Here is an 11625-nt window from a genome sequence, read left to right as displayed (position 1 = left end):
TTAACATGCTGGAACAAAAAATAACTCCCCATATGGAGAGCAAACAATATGGGGAACTTTCACAAAAAGTGGCAGAAAATTTAGATTGTTTAAAAAAGAGATCAAAGACACTAAGAGAAAGAAATACTTTAGAGACTATGAGGATTATAAAGAAAGGAAAGAAAGAAATTATAGAGCTAAAAATAGAAGAACACATATTCAAAATACTAGTAATTCCAACAAGGAGCGTTTACAATATAAAGATCAAGACTTTAGATACACACATAGAAATAATTATTATGGCAATACATCAAATCAACGCCAACATAATTCTTTAGCACATAGAGAAAGAGAGAGCTACTATAATAAAAGAAAGGAAGATATTTCCTACGCAGATCACAGATATCCACAGAAAAATTATGATATGACTTATAATAAAAATATGAATTATAGGAACAATCAGGATAGATCTGAACAGTGGGAAAGAGAAGAAAATAATTGGCAACAACCTAGAAATCCTTTTAAAAATCATAAAGAACAATATCCAAAAGAAACCACCACCCATAATAGATTTGGAGCTTTAGCAAGATATAACTCAGAAGAGGAGGAGGTTTTTATAGAGGCTGGAAAAAGAAAATACACAAGAACGGATTCAGATCTGTTCAACAAAAGACGCAAAAACATGGACAGAACGGATTACTAAGTACTAAACACAATAAAAAACAAATAAATAAAAAAGATAATGGTATTTTCAATCTGTCGAGTACCACACTATCAGAAGCCCAAACCTCTGTCTTAAACAAAGGGCTAAATTTTGCTCCCAGTTACAGAATGAATAAATTTGAAGCCTTTATAGGAATTCAGAAGTTTATTAGAAATCTATGCATAAAAAAGTTTTTTACTAACAATCCCATAATCAGTAACAGTTCTATAGAAATAAATAAATATAAACATATAGAGGTACATAAAAAGTCCTCCTTTAATCCCACACAGTGCAAATCAGCACCTATGGAGACATTCTTAGAACTAGTACATAGGGATATTAAAAATATGAAAATTAATTATGGTTCCAATCTCACTAAACTAGAACAAACAGCCTTGGCAGATTTAAAAATGAATGATAAGATAGTCATAAAGCCCACGGACAAGGGCGGAGGGACAGTTATCATGGATAAAACTAAATACAATGAGGAATGTCTTAGACAACTTAAAAACACTGAGGTATATATCGAACTTGATAGTAATCCAATAATAAAATTTAAAAAAGACTTGAACTTCACTTGGAAAAAGGCTTAAAAACAGGCATTGTGAATAAAAAAGAATATCAATATATCTACAACCAATTTCCAAAAACTCCCACTTTTTATATACTGCCAAAAATACACAAGGATCCATCTAACCCCCGGGTAGACCCATAGTGTCAGGGGTTAATTCCCTCACAAGCAACTTATCGGCATATATAGACCAATTTTTACAGACTTATGTCGTAAAGACAAAATCATATTTGAAAGATACCTTAAGTATCCTTAACCATTTAGAAAAACTCGAGTGGAATCCAAATTGGTGGTTGGTGACTAGTGATGTCACGTCACTTTATACCATAATAGACAAAAATCTTGGCATAGCTTCAGTAAAAAACATCCTAGAAAAAGATGACTCTTTGGATAAAAAACAACTTGAGTTTATATTAGACAGCATAGCTATAATTCTAGAAACCAACTACTTTTGGTTCAACCACCAATACTATTTGCAAGTAGGAGGCACAGCGATGGGCACCAGATTTGCGCCCAGCTATGCCAATTTATATATGGCCAATTGGGAAAATCAATATATTTACAACTCTAGCTGGGCGCAATATCTGGTGTCTTATCATCGCTACATAGATGACCTTTTCTTCATATGGTCAGGAAGTGAGAACCAATTACTTGAATTCATGGAATATTTGAAAACAAATGAGTTCAAAGTAGCTCTAACTTGGAATTATAGTCAAACCAAGGTAGAATTTTTAGACCTTGAAATATACATTGAGAATGAAATGTTGAAGTCGAAAAACTTTTTTAAAAGCATAGACGTAAACAATTACATAAGCCTCGAAAGTTGTCATCAAAAACATTGGCTTAAAAATGTCCCCAAAGGTCAATTCGTTCGACTGAGACGTAATTGTAAAGAACAAGATATGTATAAGGTTCAATCTCAAATCCTAAAAAAACGTTTTTTAGAGAAAAATTATCCAGCTAATTTTCTAGATGAAAAAATAGAAGTAACCAACATGGACAGGTCAGATTTATTAAAATATAAAATCAAAAATAAGAAATTCACTGATGATAAACTAGCAAATAGACTTATCTTCCAACATAGCACGCAGAGTGGAGAACTTAGGAACATCATACAAAAACACTGGGGAATTCTCACAAGAGATGCAGCATTAAATGAATTTTTAGGCGATGGACCTAACATAATTTTTAGAAAGGTTCCCAATCTTAAGTTTCAACTATCCCAATGTATTAAAGAAGTAGACAACAACAAAGTAAAAAATTGGTTGCTACCATCTGAAATGGGTTTTAGAAAGTGTCAATTCTGCAATGCTTGCAAATTTATGAAAAAAACTCCAAAATTCTGTAAAAAAAAAATTTCTGGAGATAACAAAAGGGAGTACAGTATAGATCAATTTATTACTTGCAATAGCAAAAACGTAATTTACATGTTACGATGCTCATGCAATTTAATCTATATAGGGCGTACCTCTAGACTTCTAAAAATTAGGATGAATGAGCATATTTACAATATTGAAAAGGGTTATGCTAATCATACAGTATCGTCTCACTTTGATAAAAAGCACAATAAAAATGTAAAGGATTTGGAATTTCTGGGCATTAGGAAATTAGAACAGAATTGGAAGGGAGGAGACACACAGAATAGATTGGGACAATTGGAAATGAAGTGGATCCATATTATGGATAGCTTCATACCCAATGGTCTTAATAAAGATTTTGAAATCCATCACTTTTTGTGAAAGTTATTTATAAGTACAGCTAGTAGTAGGCTATAAAATCTATATATGTCTTTTTTAATTTTTTTTTTTTTTTTAATTTTTTTATATATTTTTTTTTTTTAATTTTTTTAATTTTTTTTAATTTTTTAATTTTAATTTTAATTTTAATAATTTTTTTTTTTAATTTTTCTTAATGTTTTTTTTTTTTTTTTTTAATTTTTCATAATTTTTTTTTTTGTTTGTTTTTTTGTTCACACTTATATTATCAGTGCTAAATAGTTTTAGAATGTTTCACGAACTTATTTTCAATATATGGAACCCCAAATGTAAAATTAAACACATAGTTAGAAACAGTAACCTCAACATCCTATCATAACTTTTCAGCGCAAACACACAAAAGTACAATATATGTTTTTAAACATGTTACATGCTAACAAATAAAATCTATTTTTAAAAACATTGCGACACAACTAGGTTTATGATAAGGCTAGTAGTTTAATTATGGTCCGTAGGACATATAGTCAGTAACATCACAAAAAATAAATAAATAAATAAATAAATAAATAAAAAAAAATAAAAAAAATATATATATAACTAATACCTTCACATTAAGGGGTTAAAGAAAACAAATACCTACATATGTCATCAGTATAGACACTAATTGCAGGCACAATGTGATTATGCTTTTTGAAGTTTTGCATATATGTATAATGCTATAACATTATAATGCATAATTTCCCAATTCTGGTTATCCATCTTAACATCTATGCATATATGAACAAAATGTATAAAACTGAAAGAAGTTGAAAAACATACTAGTTGTTTAATGACAAATTACCTAAATGCCAACTTCCAAAATGGAGGATGTAACCACAAACCTGGCAGAAACTCTTCAATGGATTGTTTAAAAGGACTTTTGGACATGCGCACTAACATTCCTTGACAAAGCACACCAGCGAAACGTACGTCGGAACTGAACTGTTCTATATTGAGTTTTATTGCGTCTCTACACTAGCCAGGACACCTGGGGGCCTAGCGCTATTGTCTTGCTACTAAAAAGGTTTTGGTTTCAGCGGTCACACTCCTGCTGATCCATTTACCTCTTTGCAAGTTTGGCGATTTGAAGTATTTGTTACAGCATATCTGCTTTTGTACCCTTACATTGTGGTGTTATCAAGGCTTATGTGACGCTTTTATATATTTTAAAATAAATTTGTATCCAAGTTTTGCCTAGTGTACTGTTTTCCCATCAGTATAAAGTGGGAGTGCGCATATCCTTGAGCTTAGTGGAAAGCTCCAACAAATGTGAGTAGTCATTTGTTACAAAACAACTACTTCCTCAAAGTGCCATTACAGATTCACACTATGTTGCAATTTTCTGTTTCCTTTTTTATGGGATCTCACTGAGGATTGCTAACAAGCTGAAAAACTCATCCAGAGGACACAGACATATCCTTGATTCAGAACTTTATTTGGTTTTCCTTTTATGATTTTTGTTATCACATTTATTTCACACGTCAGGGATGCCCCTTATCCCCTCTGCTGTTCGCCTTAGTAGTGGAGACAGCAGCGACCAGGATTAGAACCAACACCAACATACAGGGGGTCTCTTTTGAGGGTATTCAGCAAAAGTGCCTCCTCTACGCAGACGACATTATTTTTACGATTCGCTCCCCACTCTCCTCTGTACCATCCCTTCTCAATGAACTGGAGGAGTTCAAACAAGCCTCCAATTTTTCCATTAACATGGGAAAATCAATGTTGATGCCCCTACACATATCTGAGGAAGAACACGCCTTTCTCACTAACCAAACTAACTTTGAAATTACAAATAAAATACGCTATTTGGGAATTGATGTATCCGCCAATCCGACGGATCTTTATGACCTTAACTATTCTCCCTTACAAAAAGAGACCTTGACTTCCCTTAACGCCTGGCACAAACAGGGCCACCTCTCTTGGATGGGCCGCATCAATGCTATAAAAATGAACCTTCTCCCCAAATTCCTATATTTGTTTCAAGTTCTCCCACTGGACCTCCCCACACATTATCTAATTCAACAGCAGAGATGGTTTGAACAATTTATCTGGGCACACAAAAGACCAAGAGTAGCTAGGAATACATTATACCTTAGCAGGGAAGATGGGGGCCTGGGGGTTCCAAACCTCATAGACTATTATAAAGCAGCCCACTTAGCACGAATTACTGCCTGGAAACACTCACTTCCGAACAAACCCTGGGTCCAGCTTGAGTGCAGTCTAATAGGAGGTCACCCTTTAGGTGAAGTATGCTGGATCCCCCCTAAGGCGAGGCCCTTGGGGGTCAGAACAAATTACTTCGTAGCAGCCTCCTTAAGAGTCTGGGATAAAATTTTGTCCCAAGACGCTAAAATCTCAAGCCATATGTCCCCCTTAACCCCCATCCTGAACAATTCGAGTATGCTTGATTCCACTGCTATACAGACTCCATGTGTTGATGGCGTGCCCACAAACATTCCGGTTCATACAGTGTTAGATAAGGGTACTTTACGTCCACAGTCCGAGCTTTCTCAAACATTGGGACCCCCTTTTCACCTCTGGTTCCCGTACTTTCAGATCAGACATGCTATACTAACTAGCCCCCACAAACCAGACCTTGTTAGACCCCTTACCACCTTTGAAACATTATGCACTACCCCCTGGATCACCAGGTCACACATTTCCATCATCTACAAGATACTACGAGGCTCCTTTCCCAGTAAAAAACCTTCTTATATCTCTAAATGGGAGGTAGAACTACACGAAACCTTGACAGAACCTAAATGGAGCCATATATTTAGAGAGACCAAAAAATCGTCTATTTCTATAATTATAGCTGAAATGAATTACAAATTGCTCTCTAGGTGGTATCTGACCTCACACCGTCTTCATAGTATCTACCCAAGTTCCTCCCCTCTGTGCTGGAGGCACTGTGGTGGGATGGGCACCCTGTCCCACATCTGGTGGTCCTGTCCACTCTTAAGTGCATTCTGGTCAGGTGTATCGGAAAACATTAATACCAAACTAGGGACCTCCATAAAACTTACACCCAACATCATTTTATTGAATGATGCTCCAAAAATCCCCTGTCAATATAGGAAGCGATTATTCCAATGTATGATTAACTGTGCAAAGCGTCTGATTCCTAGGTTTTGGAAGAAATGTGCGCTTCCAACTGTCACTATGTGGTCACATGAGGTAGATCATGTCCTAGAGCTAGAGAAGATACATTATGTGTTCATTGGCAAACAGGATTTTATTGCTGATGTTATTTTTTTGTGGGAGCAATGAGATCCGTGATCATTTAACAAAGTGAGCTACTAATTCTGTAATATTGTATGCCTTATTCCTGTATTTTATGTTTATAATTTCTCAAGTGGTGATGTCTCATTAAGCAATGTGATGAGTTGACATCCCTAAGTAGAGTGTACAGATTATCCTGTGTATACTTTTATCTGTTTTTCATTGTACCTCCGTTAATGCTTATATACTCTATGTTAGAGCACAAGTGTTTGCATGTTATGTTATTTGGTTTGAAAATCAATAAAACATTTAATTGAAAAAAAAAAATCCTATTACAAAAAGAAGCAAGGTGGACATATGAGTTAAATACCCTAACACCAAAGGGTTTAAATGTTAAAATGGACTGGCAATGCTTTTTTTGAATAAGAAATAGAAATAGATAGGAAGATTTACCTATGTGTTTAATATTTTCCCAAAAGGATTTCCTCTAAGAATAGATTGAGATGATCTTCATCTAAGAATATATATTTTTGAAAAGAATAATTTTTCCTAATATATATTTTCCTAATGTGTTTTTTCTAAGAACATATGTGTTTTTTTAGAACATATGTTTTTTCTAATGATATGCCTTTCTCTAATAATATGCATTTTTTCTAATAATGCTTTCTCCTAAAGAACATGATTTACCTCTAGAAATTCTTTGCCTAAAATATGTCTTATAATTACTACTGTTTCTAGCAAGAAGGATAAGGCGATAGTATATTGTATATAAATACATAAAATGCCTCGAGATTTCAGTGATGCTTATACCGGTAGTAATATATAGATGTTAGGAATTAGGAATTATTATGCGGATAGAATAGAAGAGTATAGTTTTGTAAAATGTGAAATGTAATAGTGACATACTGTATCCTTGCTTTTATTTATACACAGATTGTCACAATAGTAAGGTGAGGATGCAGTCACCTAGCGAAGTGCTTCCTAGCAACAGACGGCGTCTCTAATGACGTATACGCGCTGGGATAGTAACACATGGTGATAGTCATTTCCGGCGGTGGTGCTTGGCAACAAACGGCGGCTTCTGATGACGTATACTATACGCCGGGCACACACCGCTGGGATATGCACGAGGTGGGTTAATTGAATAATTGTATAGAAAGCATTGGGGTAAGTAGGTATAAGTTTGCACTTTGTTTTATCTACTGTATGTAAGTCTGAAGACGGGGGTAAAACCCCGAAACGTCACTTTTATGGAGTAAATATTATGGTGATTATAACACGGAGAGTGCCTGTTGTCTTCCTTTGATATATATAGTATATATATATATATATATATATATATATATATATACACACATATAGTAAAATCCTTTATTAAATATGAATATTGCATTAATATGCGTTTACATATTTTCCTGTACTTGACGGCAAAGGGCTCCAATGACTGAAGTAATGCTTGAAGTAAAAAGGTGTGTCATTGTGAACCTAATTTGTATATCTTACCCAGAATCCTTTGCTGCGTTGGAAACTCTCGGCTAGATTACAAGTTTTTCGTTTTGAGCTGTGTGCAGTGCTAACGAGCAGTTTTCTCTCACCGCTCACTTACCTGCAGCGCTGGTATTACGGGTTTTTGCAAACCCGGCGTTAAAAGGCAAGAAGTGAACGTTGAGCAAAATTTTGTTCCTTACCACACTCCAATACCAGCGCTGCTTAAAGGGACAGTCTACACCAGAATTTTTATTGTTTTAAAAGATAGATAATCCCTTTATTACCCATTCCCCAGTTTTGCATAACCAACACAGTTATAATAATATTCTTTTAACCTGTATGATTATCTTGTATCTAAGCCTCTGCAAACTGTCCCTTTTATTTCAGTTCTTTTGACAGACTTGCAGTTTAGCCAATCAGTTCCTGCTCCCAGATAACTTCAAGTGCACAAGCACAGTGTTATCTATATGAAATACGTGAACTAACACCCTCTAGTGGTGTAAAACTGTTAAAACGCATTCTGAAAAGAGGTGGCCTTCAAGGTCTAAGAAATTAGCATATGAACCTCCTAGGTTAAGCTTTCAACTAAGAATACCAAGAGAACAAAGCAAAATTGGTGATAAAAGTAAGTTGGAAAATTGTTTAAAATTACATGCTCTATCTGAATCATGAAAGTTTATTTTGAAAACCAAAGTCAAACAAGGAACCCCGAGGGGAACCTAGAGCGGGGTGCGCTGAGTGAATACAAAATGTTAGAACTGTGCACAAACCATATGGCTCCCGTGAAATCGGGCAGAAAGTCAAAACCAGTATAAGGCAAAAAAGATGTCAGCGGCAAAGCTCCTCTGGTCCTCGGCGTGAAGATTTCTAAAAATTAAAAGTGAGAAAGAGGGCGCCACATAGCGTGATACTGTTGTTACAGGTTCAGAAGGCAAAGAATTCGAAAAGGCTTACCGAACAGCTCTGCACCGTTCTGTGACCGGTGCTATCAGGCAGACTAACACTCTCAGTGGTTAGCACACTGGGTGGCCTCGGATATGGTGCAGACAGGTGGATCTCAGCGTTACTAGATTAGCACACTGGGTGGCCTCGGATGTGGTGCAGACAGGTGGATCTCAGCGTTGCTTGATTAAAGCAAATCAGCGTCTGTGCAACATGTATACTGCAGCCTCCAATAGGTTTTAGAAATAAAATACCTCTCCAGGTAAGGTAAATGATCGTGAGAGACAACTTCCGTATAATAAAGTTAAAATCTTTAATCAATCCAGGTTTTTGCTACGCGTTTCTAGACCGATGGTATTTTCCTCAGGCATAAAAACAAGGGATATAATTACAAACACATTGAAACCTTATATACAGGTGAATTAAAATCGGAAGTTGTCATAGTTTCAAAAAAGAGACCAATCGTGACCAACATATAGCAATTAGGTTTATTTCATATTGCATATGAGATCAAAACGATATGATGACTAGGGATATACTAACTAGGTTGAATTCATACTAAACATTAAACTAAAAGGAATCTTTCATAGGTTCAGCTGGATATTATTTATTGGAGAATATTATTAGCCTTACTAGTTTATGACTCAGCTCCCACAAATTTAGTGTAATAGAAACTTATTATAATACTCCTTACACTCAACAAGTAGTCTTCTATCCATAATACACAGAATGGCAAATGTATGTAATAGTAAAACATTCACTGCTTGACATTAACAATCTATATTGCACAACAGATGGAGTGGTAAACACACATATTCCACTTACAATGAGGCATATAATTTTGTACTGTTGGTGCAAAAACTGGGAACCGACACAATCATTAACTAAACTACAGGTTACCAACTTTTAACTTGTTTTGTATTCATTTGGTACATCATACTTAACAATTTATTCCTATTATTATTTGGAATCACAACACTTTTTCCAACCAATAATTTAATAAATTTTGGATCTACATGTTATGAAAAACGATAATACACTGATCAATTAATTTCAGAGAAATATTGAAGATTATTATACACAGACCATATATATACACATATATTCATATTACACATTTTGAGATTTAAAAAAAAAAAAAAATTTATATAAAAAGGAAAGAAATAATAATAATTTTTCAACTATTATATGGATCTTTATATATAATGAATTAATTATATGTGTTTTATTAATATTATTATTTTTTAGTCAATCTGTCTGATTGGATTTAGTACATCACACGCAATAGAGGTTTTTTTTGGTTTTAGGAACATACCTATCATCAACAATTTCCCACAAATCTATTTGACCAATTAGACAATGAACCTCAATCTCAGCATTTAATATATATATATATAAGAAATCATAAACAACCCAATAAGCCATATGAGGGTTTTAGAAAAGCCGCATATCAAAAACTACAGTGTATTCATTTCCATAGCCTTGAGGTTCAAAATTAAATTATCAATTTCGAGTCCAATTCTTGTACTAACTGTATTCCCTTTTGTAATCAGATTACGTTCTCTTCTATCACATCTTACGCTATTCATAACAGTCCTAAATAATACCACACGTTCTTTTTAAATATTTCATATTCAAATATGTTTTATTTATACATATACCAACTCTCATACACACACAACTGTGAGAAACAACTACAGTCATTTTATCACACTTTACATATTCAATATTAAAAATCTGTGACAGATATTCGAAACAGTTTAACAACATTTTTTAACGATATTTTGACATACATTGACACTAACTATCAGTCCACAGATTTTACAATTAATGCTGATAAGATTCACAGGGTTTGTTTGGCCACGATTGGTCTCTTTTTTGAAACTATGACAACTTCCGATTTTAATTCACCTGTATATAAGGTTTCAATGTGTTTGTAATTATATCCCTTGTTTTTATGCCTGAGGAAAAGACCATCGGTCTAGAAACGCGTAGCAAAAACCTGGATTGATTAAAGATTTTAACTTTATTATACGGAAGTTGTCTCTCACGATCATTTACCTTACATGGAGAGGTATTTTATTTCTAAAACCTATTGGAGGCTGCAGTATACATGTTGCACAGACGCTGATTTGCTTTAATCAAGCAACGCTGAGATCCACCTGTCTGCACCATATCCGAGGCCACCCAGTGTGCTAATCTAGTAACGCTGAGATCCACCTGTCTGCACCATATCCGAGGCCACCCAGTGTGCTAACCACTGAGAGTGTTAGTCTGCCTGATAGCACCGGTCACAGAACGGTGCAGAGCTGTTTGGTAAGCCTTTTCGAATTCTTTGCCTTCTGAACCTGTAACAACAGTATCACGCTATGTGGCGCCCTCTTTCTCACTTTTAATTTAAAGTTTATTTTGGCCTAAAATGTTGCTTTAAGTCAGCGGTGCACGATTTCCCCATATGAATCAACGGGGAGAGCCGGCTGAGAAAACCTGCAAGCCACCTGCAAAAAAGCAGCGTGAAACTCAGTAACGCAGCCCCATTGATTCTTATGGGGAAAGAAAATTTATGTCTACACCTAACACCCTAACATGAACCCTGAGTCTAAACACCCCTAATCATACACTTATTAACCCCTAATCTGCCTCCCCCTACATCGCCGCCACCTGCATTATATTTTTAACCCCTAATCTGCCGCTTCGGACACCGTCACCACCTACATTATAGTTATGAACCCCTAATCTGCTGCCTCCAACATCGCCGCCATCTACATTATATTTATTAACCCCTAATCTGCTGCCCCCAATGTCGCTGCAACCTACCTACACTTATTAACCCCTAATATGCCGCCCCCAATGTCGCTGTCACTATACTAAATGTATTAACCCCAGTGGCGTAGCGTGGGGGGGGCCACAGGGGCGGTTGCCCCGGGCGCATAATTCTTAGGGGCGCAAAATTTGCGCTCTCG

Source organism: Bombina bombina, chromosome 2 (assembly GCF_027579735.1).
Source record: "Bombina bombina isolate aBomBom1 chromosome 2, aBomBom1.pri, whole genome shotgun sequence".
Classification (NCBI taxonomy): domain Eukaryota; kingdom Metazoa; phylum Chordata; class Amphibia; order Anura; family Bombinatoridae; genus Bombina; species Bombina bombina.
This window is presented reverse-complemented; position numbering follows the sequence as displayed.